Consider the following 12,935-nt stretch of genomic DNA (forward strand, 5'->3'; position numbering starts at 1 on the left):
CTGGTGGATGTTACATATGAGGGTGTAGTCCACCTTATGTAATACAGGTCTCTGGTGAAAGTTACATATGAGGGTGTAGTCCACCTTATGTAATACAGTTCTCTGGTGGATGTTACATATGAGGGTATAGTCCACCTTATATAATACAGATTTCTGGTAGAAGTTACATATGAGGGTGTAGTACACCTTATATGATACAGGTCTCTGGTAGATGTTACATATGAGGGTGTAGTCCACCTTATGTAATACAGGTCTCTGGTGGATGTTACATATATGAGGGTGTAGTCCACCTTATGTAATACAGGTCTCTGTTGGATGTTACCTATAAGGGTGTAGTCCACCTTATGTAATACAGGTCTCTGGTGGAAGTTACATATGAGGGTGTAGTACACCTTATGTAATACAGGTCTCTGGTGGATGTTACATATGAGGGTATAGTCCACCTTATGTAATACAGGTCTCTGGTGGATGTTACATATGAGGGTGTAGTCCACCTTATATGATACAGGTCTCTGGTAGATGTTACATATGAGGTTGTAGTACACCTTATGTAATACAGGTCTCTGGTGGATGTTACAGATGAGGGTGTAGTCCACCTTATGTAATACAGGTCTCTGGTGGATGTTACATATGAGGGTGTAGTCCACCTTATGTAATACAGGTCTCTGGTGGATGTTACATATGATGATGTAGTCCTCCTTATGTAATACAAGTCTCTGGTGGATGTAACATATGAGAGTGTAGTACACCTTATATAATACAGGTCTCTGGTAGATGTTACATATGAGGGTGTAGTCCACCTTATGTAATACATGTCTCTGGTAGATGTTACATATGAGGGTGTAGTCCACCTTATGTAATACAGGTCTCTGGTAGATGTTACATATGAGGGTGTAGTCCACCTTATGTAATACAGGTCTCTGGTGGATGTTTCATATGAGAGTGTAGTCCACCTTATATAATACAGGTCTCTGGTAGATGTAACATATGAGGGTGTAGTACACCTTATATAATACAGGTCTCTGGTAGATGTTACATATGAGGGTGTAGTTCACCTCATGTAATACAGGTCTCTGGTGGATGTTACATATGAGGGTGTAGTACACCTTATATAATACAGGTCTATGGTGGATGTTACATATGAGGGTGTAGTCCACCTTATGTAATACAGGTCTCTGGTGGATGTTTCATATGAGGATGTAGTCCACCTTATGTAATACAGGTCTGTGGTGGATGTTACATATGAGGGTATAGTACACCTTATATAATACAGGTTTCTGGTAGATGTTACATATGAGGGTGTAGTACACCTTATGTAATACATGTCTCTGGTGGATGTTACATATGAGGGTGTAGTCCACCTTATGTAATACAGGCCTCTGGTGGATGTTACATATATGAGGGTGTAGTCCACCTTATGTAATACAGGTCTCTGGTGTATGTTACATATGAGGGTGTAGTCCACCTTATGTAATACCGGTCTCTGGTGGAAGTTACATATGAGGGTGTAGTACACCTTATATAATACAGGTCTCTCGTGGATGTTTCATATGAGGGTGTAGTCCACCTTATGTAATACAGGTCTCTGGTAGATGTTTCATATGAGGGTGTAGTCCACCTTATGTAATACAGGTCTCTGGTGGATGTTTCATATGAGGGTGTAGTCCACCTTATGTAATACAGGTCTCTGGTGGACGTTACATATGAGGGTATAGTACACCTTATATGATACAGGTCTCTGGTAGATGTTACATATGAGGGTGTAGTACACCTTATGTAATACAGGTCTCTGGTGGATGTTGAAGGCCGTACTTTAACCTATAATGGTTTAATTTTTAAATTGTTATTTGGATGGAGAGTTGTCTCATTGGCACTCACACCACATCTTCCTATATCTATATAGTACACCTTATATAATACAGGTCTCTGGTAGATGTTACATATGAGGGTGTAGTCCACCTTATGTAATACAGGTCTCTGGTGGATGTTACATATGAGGGTATAGTCCACCTTATGTAATACAGGTCTCTGGTGGACGTTACATATGAGGGTATAGTACACCTTATATGATACAGGTCTCTGGTAGATGTTACATATGAGGGTGTAGTACACCTTATGTAATACAGGTCTCTGGTGGATGTTACATATATGAGGGTGTAGTCCACCTTATGTAATACAGGTCTCTGGTGGATGTTACATATGAGGGTGTAGTCCACCTTATGTAATACAGGTCTCTGGTGGATGTTACATTTGAGGTTGTAGTCCACCTTATGTTATACAGGTCTCTCGTGGATGTTTCATATGAGGGTGTAGTCCACCTTATGTAATACAGGTCTCTGGTGGATGTTACATATGAGGGTGTAGTCCACCTTATGTAATACAGGTCTCTGGTGGATGTTACATATGAGGGTGTAGTACACCTTATGTAATACAGGTCTCTGGTGGATGTTACATATGAGGGTGTAGTCCACCTTATGTAATACAGGTCTCTGGTGGATGTTACATATGAGGGTGTAGTACACCTTATGTAATACAGGTCTCTGGTGGATGTTACATATGAGGGTGTAGTCCACCTAGTGTAATACAGGTCTCTGGTGGATGTTACATATGAGGATGTAGTCCACCTTATGTAATACAGGTCTCTGGTGGATGTAACATATGAGGGTGTAGTCCACCTTATGTAATACAGGTCTCTGGTAGATGTTACATATGAGGCTGTAGTCCACCTTATGTAATACAGTTCTCTGGTGGATGTAACATATGAGGGTGTAGTACACCTTATATAATACAGGTCTCTGGTGGATGTAACATATGAGGGTGTAGTACACCTTATATAATACAGGTCTCTGGTAGATGTTACATATGATGGTGTAGTCCACCTTATATAATACAGTTCTCTGGTAGATGTTACATATGAGGGTGTAGTACACCTTATATAATACAGGTCTCTGGTGGATGTAACATATGAGGGTGTAGTACACCTTATATAATACAGGTCTCTGGTAGATGTTACATATGATGGTGTAGTCCACCTTATATAATACAGTTCTCTGGTAGATGTAACATATGAGGGTATAGTCCACCTTATGTAATACAGGTCTCTGGTGGATGTTACATATGAGGGTGTAGTTCACCTCATGTAATACAGGTCTCTGGTGGATGTTACATATGAGGGTGTAGTCCACCTTATGTAATACAGGTCTCTGGTGGATGTTACATATGAGGGTGTAGTTCACCTCATGTAATACAGGTCTCTGGTGGATGTTACATATGAGGGTGTAGTCCACCTTATGTAATACAGGTCTTTGGTGGATGTAACATATGAGGGTATAGTACACCTTATGTAATACAGGTCTCTGGTGGATGTTACATATGAGGATGTAGTTCACCTTATGTAATACAGGTCTCTGGTGGATGTTACATATGAGGGTGTAGTCCACCTTATGTAATACAGGTCTCTGGTGGATGTAACTTATTAGGGTGTAGTACACCTTATATAATACAGGTCTCTGGTGGATGTTACATATGAGGGTGAAGTCCACCTTATGTAATACAGGTCTCTGGTGGATGTTTCATATGAGGATGTAGTACACCTTATATAATACAGGTTTCTGGTAGATGTTACATATGAGGGTGTAGTACACCTTATGTAATACATGTCTCTGGTGGATGTTACATATGAGGGTGTAGTCCACCTTATGTAATACAGGTCTCTGGTGGATGTTACATATATGAGGGTGTAGTCCACCTTATGTAATACAGGTCTCTGGTGTATGTTACATATGAGGGTGTAGTCCACCTTATGTAATACCGGTCTCTGGTGGAAGTTACATATGAGGGTGTAGTACACCTTATATAATACAGGTCTCTCGTGGATGTTTCATATGAGGGTGTAGTCCACCTTATGTAATACAGGTCTCTGGTAGATGTTTCATATGAGGGTGTAGTCCACCTTATGTAATACAGGTCTCTGGTGGATGTTTCATATGAGGGTGTAGTCCACCTTATGTAATACAGGTCTCTGGTGGACGTTACATATGAGGGTATAGTACACCTTATATAATACAGGTCTCTGGTAGATGTTACATATGAGGGTGTAGTCCACCTTATGTAATACAGGTCTCTGGTGGATGTTACATATGAGGGTATAGTCCACCTTATGTAATACAGGTCTCTGGTGGACGTTACATATGAGGGTATAGTACACCTTATATGATACAGGTCTCTGGTAGATGTTACATATGAGGGTGTAGTACACCTTATGTAATACAGGTCTCTGGTGGATATTACATATATGAGGGTGTAGTCCACCTTATGTAATACAGGTCTCTGGTGGATGTTACATATGAGGGTGTAGTCCACCTTATGTAATACAGGTCTCTGGTGGATGTCACATATGAGGGTGTAGTCCACCTTATATAATACAGGTCTCTGGTAGATGTTACATATGAGGGTGTAGTACACCTTATGTAATACAGGTCTCTGGTGGATGTTACATATGAGGGTGTAGTACACCTTATGTAATACAGGTCTCTGGTGGATGTTACATATGAGGGTGTAGTCCACCTTGTGTAATACAGGTCTCTGGTGGATGTTACATCTGAGGATGTAGTCCACCTTATGTAATACAGGTCTCTGGTGGATGAAACATATGAGGGTGTAGTCCACCTTATGTAATACAGGTCTCTGGTAGATGTTACATATGAGGCTGTAGTCCACCTTATGTAATACAGTTCTCTGGTGGATGTTACATATGAGGGTGTAGTTCACCTCATGTAATACAGGTCTCTGGTGGATGTTACATATGAGGGTGTAGTCCACCTTATGTAATACAGGTCTCTGGTGGATGTTACATATGAGGGTGTAGTCCACCTTATGTAATACAGGTCTCTGGTGGATGTCACATATGAGGGTGTAGTCCACCTTATATAATACAGGTCTCTGGTAGATGTTACATATGAGGGTGTAGTACACCTTATGTAATACAGGTCTCTGGTGGATGTTACATATGAGGGTGTAGTACACCTTATGTAATACAGGTCTCTGGTGGATGTTACATATGAGGGTGTAGTCCACCTTGTGTAATACAGGTCTCTGGTGGATGTTACATCTGAGGATGTAGTCCACCTTATGTAATACAGGTCTCTGGTGGATGAAACATATGAGGGTGTAGTCCACCTTATGTAATACAGGTCTCTGGTAGATGTTACATATGAGGCTGTAGTCCACCTTATGTAATACAGTTCTCTGGTGGATGTTACATATGAGGGTGTAGTTCACCTCATGTAATACAGGTCTCTGGTGGATGTTACATATGAGGGTGTAGTCCACCTTATGTAATACAGGTCTTTGGTGGATGTAACATATGAGGGTATAGTACACCTTATGTAATACAGGTCTCTGGTGGATGTTACATATGAGGATGTAGTTCACCTTATGTAATACAGGTCTCTGGTGGATGTTACATATGAGGGTGTAGTCCACCTTATGTAATACAGGTCTCTGGTGGATGTAACTTATTAGGGTGTAGTACACCTTATATAATACAGGTCTCTGGTGGATGTTACATATGAGGGTGAAGTCCACCTTATGTAATACAGGTCTCTGGTGGATGTTTCATATGAGGATGTAGTACACCTTATATAATACAGGTTTCTGGTAGATGTTACATATGAGGGTGTAGTACACCTTATGTAATACATGTCTCTGGTGGATGTTACATATGAGGGTGTAGTCCACCTTATGTAATACAGGTCTCTGGTGGATGTTACATATATGAGGGTGTAGTCCACCTTATGTAATACAGGTCTCTGGTGTATGTTACATATGAGGGTGTAGTCCACCTTATGTAATACCGGTCTCTGGTGGAAGTTACATATGAGGGTGTAGTACACCTTATATAATACAGGTCTCTCGTGGATGTTTCATATGAGGGTGTAGTCCACCTTATGTAATACAGGTCTCTGGTAGATGTTTCATATGAGGGTGTAGTCCACCTTATGTAATACAGGTCTCTGGTGGATGTTTCATATGAGGGTGTAGTCCACCTTATGTAATACAGGTCTCTGGTGGACGTTACATATGAGGGTATAGTACACCTTATATAATACAGGTCTCTGGTAGATGTTACATATGAGGGTGTAGTCCACCTTATGTAATACAGGTCTCTGGTGGATGTTACATATGAGGGTATAGTCCACCTTATGTAATACAGGTCTCTGGTGGACGTTACATATGAGGGTATAGTACACCTTATATGATACAGGTCTCTGGTAGATGTTACATATGAGGGTGTAGTACACCTTATGTAATACAGGTCTCTGGTGGATATTACATATATGAGGGTGTAGTCCACCTTATGTAATACAGGTCTCTGGTGGATGTTACATATGAGGGTGTAGTCCACCTTATGTAATACAGGTCTCTGGTGGATGTCACATATGAGGGTGTAGTCCACCTTATATAATACAGGTCTCTGGTAGATGTTACATATGAGGGTGTAGTACACCTTATGTAATACAGGTCTCTGGTGGATGTTACATATGAGGGTGTAGTACACCTTATGTAATACAGGTCTCTGGTGGATGTTACATATGAGGGTGTAGTCCACCTTGTGTAATACAGGTCTCTGGTGGATGTTACATCTGAGGATGTAGTCCACCTTATGTAATACAGGTCTCTGGTGGATGAAACATATGAGGGTGTAGTCCACCTTATGTAATACAGGTCTCTGGTAGATGTTACATATGAGGCTGTAGTCCACCTTATGTAATACAGTTCTCTGGTGGATGTTACATATGAGGGTGTAGTACACCTTATGTAATACAGGTCTCTGGTGGATGTTACATATGAGGGTGTAGTACACCTTATGTAATACAGGTCTTTTTTTTATACAACATTCATTCTGTGTCAGAAACCTATGCCATGTAATCACAATCAAAATTTAGAGCTGAATCCAGCTTGAATGTTGTGTCCATACTTGCCCCAACTGTTCAGGGTTCAACCTCTGTGATCATATAAAGCATCTGGTTCTCTTTGTTGAAGGCTGTATGGATGCCAAATATTTTAACTTTGGCAGATAGTTGTCTCATTGGCAATCATACCACATCTCCTAATTATTTATTTATATGTATACAGTATATAGTTAATTGTTCTGGTTGTATTGAATTAAAGGACATTTCCCAAATATCTGCATTCATGAGCAACTGTTAATGTTCTTATTTTTATTCTTTTGTAAAATTGGAAAGACCATCAAAAAGGTAAAAGACAGGAATAAAGGTTTGGTGTACATCATTGGTTCACCACAAATAGATAGTATTGTTACATGTATGTAGATGTCCATACTTTCCAAAGAGGCTATGTGAGCTAATAAAAAACAATGTCATAGCACACATATTGTGGAAATCACAAGAGTGCACACACTGAAATGTCTCGCCTTCTTTACAAATCATTGATATTATGTTGATAGTCCTAATAAAGCTTTATTACAACTGTCACATAAACTTAACATAAACCAAGACAAGAGTGCACACACTGAAATGTCTCGCCTTCTTTACTAATCACTGATGTTATGTTGATAGTCCTAAGTATAAAGCTTTATTACAACTGTCACATAAACGTTACATTAACCGAAATAACTAAACAAAGACCAATGAACCATGAAAATGGGGTCAAGGTCAGATGAACCATGCCAGGCTGACATGTACAGCTAACAAATATAAAACAAATATAGTTGACCTAATACTTATAGTTTAATAAAAATAGTCCAAAACACAAAAACTTAACACTGAGCAATGAATTGTGAAAATAAGGTCAAGGTCAAATAAAACCTGCGTGACTATTGTATAGATCATAAAATATTTCCATACACTTAATATAGTTCACCTATGGTGTATAGTATTTGATAAAATGACCAAAACTGAAAAAATTAACTTTGACCACTGAACCATGAAAATAAGGCCAAGGTCAGATAACATCTGTCCACTAGACATGTTCACCTTTCAATAATTCCATACAACAAATATAGTAGACCTATTGCTTAAAGTATGAGAAAAACAGACCAAACACAAAAACTTAAATATAACCACTGAACCATGAAAATGAGGTCAAGGTCAGATGACAACTGCCAGTTGGACATGTACACCTTAGAGTGCTTCCATACACCGAATATACTAGACCTATTGCTTATAGTATCTCAGATATGGAATTGACCACCAAAACTTAACCACTGATCCATGAAATGAGGTCGAGGTCATGTGAAAACTGTCTGACAGGCAAGAGGACCTTGCAAGGTACACACATACCAAATATAGTTATCCTATTACTATTAATAAGAGAGAATTTAACATTACAAAACTTTTTTTTAAGTAGTCACTGAAAATGAGGTCAAGGACATTGGACTGACGGAAACTTCGTTACATGAGGCATCCATATACAAAGTATGAAGCATCCAGGTCTCCCATCTTCTAAAATATAAAGCTTTTAAGAAGTGAGCTAACACCGCCACCGCCGCCACTGCTGTAGCCACCGCTACTGGATCACTATCCCTATGTGGAGCTTTCTGGGACAAAAGTAGCAGGCTCAACAAAAACTAGACTAGTATATTTTTTATTTCATCTTTATCAATTTAACTGTACAAAAAATATTGGTCATATTGCAAATGAAGATTCTATTTACAAACTATTTCCTGCATTATATATGTTTATATGTACATATGTGAAATAAGATAACTCAGCAAGTTGATCATGTTGGTTAACAAAATATATAACAAAACAGAAAAAATATAAACTTCTGTATTTCAAAAGAAGAGAATTCATAACAATATAAATAATTAAAATCAAATTCAAATTTTATGTTTATAAACAGAATAAATATAATAAAATTTGAAAGGGTTCTGCGGAACCCAGTGTCTCGCCTACTTTTGCTGTAAATTGCATGCTCAACCAAAATGAGGAAAAAAATCAATAAAAATATTCCTCTTGATACTATCTTATGACTGTAAGAAGCTTCTGTCCAAGTTTGATAAAAATCTAGGATAGTTAATGAATCTAATAAATGTTTTGAAAACTTTAACTGCAGACTGTATGTAATGTTAACTGGAAGAAAATCTAAGTCCATTTAAAAGTAAAATACAGAAAAAATGGAGTTATCTTTTTACAAAATTTACTTCTGGTTACCATCTTATGATCATAAATAAGCTTCTGTCCGAGTTTGGTACAAACCCAGGATAGTTTAAGAAAGTTACTAAAATTTTAAAAACTTTAACCACAGAGTGAATGTAATGTATCCCCGCAGAAAAACCAAGTCCATTTAAAAGTCAAATACGGAAAAAATTGATTGATTTTTTTACAAAATTTACTTCTGGATACTATCTCATGATCATAAACAAGCTTCTGTCCAAGTTTGGTAGAAATCCAGTATAGTTTAAGAAAGTTATTAAAATTTCAAAAACTTTAACCACAGAGTGAATATTTGTTGACACAACCGCCGCCGCCGGAATGCAGGATCGCTTAGTCTTGCTTTTTCGACTAAGGTCGAAGGCTCGACAAAAATGGAGGAGGTTTGATAGAGCCATTAGTTCATTTTGTAGTTTGACCATGAACTTCCAAATAACTACAGTAAAACTCTTGTTGTGTATTCAAAAGTTGATAATAAGAACTCAAAATGAGACTGTTTATGAGTTTTGATATGCACTTTTTACTAGAATGTGACCTAATACAGTTAACAACAAATAAGTAAGAAAGAATGCAACAATACTAAAGCTGATTTCTGAGACAATGCAAAATGGAAAGAAGTTGTTCTTTTTGACATTCAAATTATAGGTGCCAAAACAATGGCATTACAGTTACTATACCTTCACCTTTAGTCTACAACAATATTAAAAAAAAATAAATATATAAAAAAGATTTAATTGAAAACAACATGTAAAATTCAAATAAGACTCAATAAGGAGCAAATTCATTGAATGACATATCATATAAATGTATCTGAGAGTTTGAAATTTGAAATATTTACTGGCCACATTAAACAAGAGGCTCTCAAGATCCTGAATCGCTCACCTTAATTTTTTTGTTTAAATCTCTCATCAATGATTATTTTGGCTTTTCAATTTATTTAAATGTTCTTTGAATTGTCCTATTTTCTTCTAAAGCAAAAAAAAATCATTTTCTCCTATGTTCTATTTTAGCCATAGGAGCTATGTTTCTTTACATACAAGGAAATAAAATATAAAATTTATACTAGATACTCTGAAACTCATTTAGCTTAAGTTTGGTTGAAATTGATACAGCAGTTTCAAAAGAGAAGATTTTTTAAAGTAAGTCAACATGATGAACAAATTGTGAAAAAGTCTTTAAAGGGCAATAACTCCTTAAGGGGTCAATTGACAATTTTGGTCAAATTGACTTATTTGTAGATCTTACTTTGCTTAACATTTTTGCTATTAACAGTTTATCTGTATCTATAATAATATTCAAGATAATAACCAAAAACTGCAAAATTTCTTTAAAATCATCAATTCAGGGGCATTATACCTGAAAAACCAGTTACCCAATTTGGCTGAAAATTTCAGGACAGGTAGACCTTGACCTAATAAATACTTACACTTCTTGTCTTATTTGCTCTAAATGCTGGAGTTTTTGAGATATGAGCCAATAACTGCATTTTACCCTGTGTTCTTTTTTTAGCCATCACGGCCATGTTTTTTGTTCTTACTTTGATGATCATTTTTGCTGTTTACAGTTTATCTTTATCTATAATAATATTCAAGATAATGACCAAAAACTGCAAAATTTCCTTAAAATTACCAATGAAGTGGCAGCAACCCAACAATGGGTTGTTTGATTCATCTGAAAATTTTAGGGCTGATAGATCTTGAACATTTTTACCCAATGTCAGATTTGCTCTAAATGCTTTCAGTTTTGAGATATATTCCAAAAACTGCATTTGACCCCTATGTTCTATTTTTAGCAATGGCGACCATGTTTGTTTGTGATAGATCAAAACTTCGGATACAATTTATAAACTAGATACCCTAAGGAACATTAAGTTAAAGTTTGGACTGGCCTAGTAGTTTCAGAGGAAAAGATTCTTGACGACAGACGACGGACGCTAAGTGATGGCATAAGCTCACATGGCCCTTTGGGCCAGGAGAGCTAAAAACAAGATTATAAAGATTAACAAACAGGCTCAATTACAACATCAGATAAAACAAGTAATGATTGTAACAGGAAGATATAACAAAACCTTCCAAACAAGGTCCACATTAACATAAACCCTTTGGTCTCCCTATATTATTCATTCAATTCATCTTGCGTAAAATATATGGTTTAGAAGGAAAATTGACTATTTACTAGATAACATTAGTTATAAAGTGTGCTAGTGACCTAATACAGTATATATATAGGGTCAGTGAATTCCATATGGTGTGAGAGGGAAGCTCTAATCCAAATATGGAATTTACTGACCCCATATATCACGTATTACATCACTTGCACACTTATAACAAATTTATCTTACAGACTATCTTAACGTGTAAAATTTAGACAAAATGATCAAGTCTTCAATACAGTTAGCATTAACATGATTAAGAAACTACTTCCTTTGATCCTACAAAAACAGATGCCAACAATGACAACTTGCTAGATTTAAATGTGTTTTATGAATTTATTTCACTTTATCATCACTTTCTTAGTCTGTTGAAACCTTTAAGATATTTTCTCAGTACTGTTTTTTTTTTAAGGAATGTAGCTTCACTACTTACAGTGTATGAAATAAGCCACACCTACTTATTACCCGATATGGAATATAAAAGGGGCATAACTCCACTACTAAGGGTGTATGAAATAAGCCCTGCCTCACAACTAATTTAATTTTAAATATACACGGTTTCCACAAGGACCATTTTAACCAATCATATTCCTAGCAATGTTTGGGCTCTAGTCCCAAGAGGTCATCCCAATCCTTAGGGGTTCAAATATTTAAAAATTACAAGATATTTTGGATAGGAATGACCAAAAGGGCATACACTATTTAGCAATTTTACATGACACACAGGAGTGTATATGGTTAAGGGTGTGGGTACAAATGGACTTCTCACTACTAAAGACTGCTTGCACAGATTCAATTGAATCTGACAACTTTACAGAATTCTGTCAGATCATCTTTTCCGTGACTTGCTATCAAAGGTTGTCTTTTTTCCACTTTACACAATGTGTTTAGGGGTAAAGTACAATCAACAGGGCTCGTCACCAACTACAAAGGAGAACCAGACATACACCGACTGATACGCAGGGAAGCGGTTCTTCCACTCGTACCAACAGCAGAAGTAGAAGAGGTCTGGTTCCATGCACTGGAAGAGTTGGAAAATTCAGACTAAACTTCAAATACTACCCCTTTTACAGACTACGTCACTACATACTGGGTTGAGGCAAATAGACAACTATGGAATCATTTACAAACAGAAGGACTAAGGACAACAAACCACTTAAAAGAATGGCACAGTGGCTTGAAAAAGATGATCCAAGTGCCACATTCAAACATCTATATGCTACTTAAGTACCTCAAAGAATAGCAAGCGTTTAACGAGATAACTCTTATCCAGTACCATGCCGGGGAGAACGACCAACAAAGAGAATGAAATACACCAAACTGAAGCAGCGCCTTCAGCAACATGATGATCCACTTCAGAATGGTGATGTTACTTCTGACATTTTATGACTTTACATTATATTTTATGTTTGATGATATTTCATATTCATATGTGCAAAATAAAATATTTGATTTAATTTATATTCTTGGTTTTTTTTCATATTTTATAAGAAAAATTATTAGTTACCTGTAATTACCTACTGTTCATATTAAAACAGATTAATCACAATCAAAACAATTCCCGATTGTCCCACAATTAAACTTCCCAATTGTACCACAAACATCTT

The sequence above is a fragment of the Mytilus trossulus genome, chromosome 8 (genome assembly GCF_036588685.1).
Source record: "Mytilus trossulus isolate FHL-02 chromosome 8, PNRI_Mtr1.1.1.hap1, whole genome shotgun sequence".
NCBI lineage: Eukaryota > Metazoa > Mollusca > Bivalvia > Mytilida > Mytilidae > Mytilus > Mytilus trossulus.